Here is a 2,605-nt window from a genome sequence, read left to right as displayed (position 1 = left end):
GGGGGGGGGGGGGGGGGGGGGGGAGAAGGAAGAGGCAATGGGTGCATGCAGTGGAGCTCACCCAGGTGATGCACGTGCAGATGCAGTCCAACCCCCACATCCAGCCTGTGCCTGCCCCTGTGGTGCTCTGCACAGGTCCAAGCCCCTCATCCTACCACTGGGGCAACACATAGCACTACACCTGCCCACACCCATTGGCTATGGCCAGTGCACACAGCTTCCTTTGTGGTTGCTCCCAGTGTGGCTACAACCTCCTGGGTACTGCTCAGATTCTCCTGCATCCAGCAGCTCCTCCTCTTCTTGCCCATGGTGCACCACTCTGAGTGGAGGAGAAGCTGAAGCTGTGTGGCTCCTGCCCCAGTGCATGTGGCCCCACTTCCAGCTCCTGGCCACTTTTAACCTACTCTGCCATCCAGCATTATGAGCAGCCACCTGCACAAAACTGGGAGCTTGCGCTCCACCCACTGGGGCAAGAGCCATCCAGGTGCTGCTTCCCCTTTTGGGAGCAGCACAGCAGGGGAAGAGAAGGAGCAGCAACCACTGGAGGCAGGGGGAGCTGGGTGGCTGCAGCTGCACAAGGAACAGCCCCACCAGGAAGCTGCACACACTGGCCAGGGCCATCAGCAGGCATGGGTGGGAAAATGGGGTGTGCTGCTCCAGGCAGGAACAGATAGGGCTTGGCTCCATGCAAAGCACCATGGGCTGGATCCAATCAGTTAATGGAATAAGTTTGGCCCATGGTCTGTATTTTGCCCATCTCTAGCCTAATCTGTGACTTTAGTTCACATAAGAGGTGCACTAAGTTAGATTGGGCTGGCCATTTTTTGGTGAAATTAAGCTTTGGAAAACATTTGTACAGTTCGGCATTTAGCTTGGCCTAACTAGGAATCTAAGTGTAAGGTACACGCGTAAGTGAACTAAGTTAGATTGGGTGGCTATTTTTCACCCAGTCTAACCTCCCAAACATCTGTACACACCCATAGACACTTGAGTGTCAGCAAAGCTGTGTGTGTACTATAGGCTCCTCAAGAATCATACATAGTGTATTTAAAATGGCCATTCTCAAGACTTGCCACAGGAACAAGGCTTTGTCTTTAGTTTTCCAGGCCTCGGAGAATAACTTTAGGCCTTCAGGTACCAGTCTGAGTGTTCTGGCTGGCAGAAGACACTGCAAAAAGCCGTGACAAAAAGGTCAGAGGAAGTAGCTGATTTCTAATCCTCAGAATTGAGTAGGACCTGAATTTTTAGAATTAAAGATGCAGGAAAAGATCAAATTATTGTTCCAATATTTCCTTTTGCCTTTTTATTCTTTATTTCTATCTCAATGTATAGCTACTGATTTCTTATGAATGCTCTCATTTTTATTACATATATATTAATTGTCAGTGATAAATGGGATTTCAGAACTTTTGACCATACAGGAAGGGGAGAGATTTAATTTTTGAGCACATGACCACAACAAGGGTAAATTCATCAAGCTGCCAAATTCCCTATGCTAAGAGCTGGTAGGACCTGGTCAAGAAGTTGTCTCCATAGTACATGTCATTTCATTTTCAGGGGTCAAGCCTTGAGGCTGAAGGACACCTCTGTATGCATCTCAAAGGCATATCTGACCAAATCCAGGGTCAGGGCGTGTCACATGTGACACTGGTCAGGCCACAGTTGGAATACTGAGTCCAGTTCTGGGTGCCACACTTCAGGAGGGATGTGGACAACATGGAGAGGGTCCAGAGGAGAGCCACTCGCCTGCTCAGGGGGCAGCAGGGCAGGCCCTACGAGGACAGGCTAAGGGACCCCATTCAACCTTCACAAGAGAAGGTTGAGGAGGGATCTAAAGGCCTTTAGAAACTAGTCGGGGGGACCAGCAGGCATCAGGGGAGTCTCTGTTCCCTTGAGTGCCACCAGGAGTGACTAGAAATAATGGTCACAAGCTGGCAGAGAGTAGATTCAAGCTAAATGTCAGGAGGTGCTACTTCACTGTCAGGGTGGCTAGGATCTGGAACCAAGTTACAAGCGAAGTGGTGCTGACTCCTACCCTGGGAGTATTTAAGAGGAGGCTAGATGAACAGCTTGCTGGGGTTGTTTGGCTCCAGTACTCTTTCCTGCCATGGCAGGGGGTCAGACTTGATGATCTGCTCAGGTCCCTTCTGACCTTACCAACTATGAAACATGGTCAATAAAAGAATTGGAGAAATATATTCTGTCAATTTTTTCTCTTAATCTTAGTCCATAGATAGATGTTTATTCATAGTGCTACAGAAATAAAGCATTATATGTTCACAGCCTCCTTGCTGGAGGGCTACAGTCACTGGAAAGACATGCTCTTCAGGCAGGGAGTAATAGGGGCTGCTCCACCACTCCAGCCCACACTCCCATCCCCTACAGCTAAGTGAACCAGTCAGTGAGTCCAGTCACTGGCAGGTTACTTTCTATTCTTCTGGGAAAGGGGGACCACTGGACAGGCTGTCAGGCTCTGACAGAGGATGGTGAGCCATCAAAGACTATGCTTCTGTCACAGAGGAAGGCACTGAACTGACAGACACCCTGCTGCTTCCCTGGAATGGTGATGAGGAAATCCACTACTTCCCCAGTGATTGGGGCAGCA

Source organism: Gavialis gangeticus, unplaced genomic scaffold, assembly GCF_001723915.1.
Source record: "Gavialis gangeticus isolate Ggan-Ray unplaced genomic scaffold, GavGan_comp1, whole genome shotgun sequence".
Taxonomy (NCBI): domain Eukaryota; kingdom Metazoa; phylum Chordata; order Crocodylia; family Gavialidae; genus Gavialis; species Gavialis gangeticus.
This window is presented reverse-complemented; position numbering follows the sequence as displayed.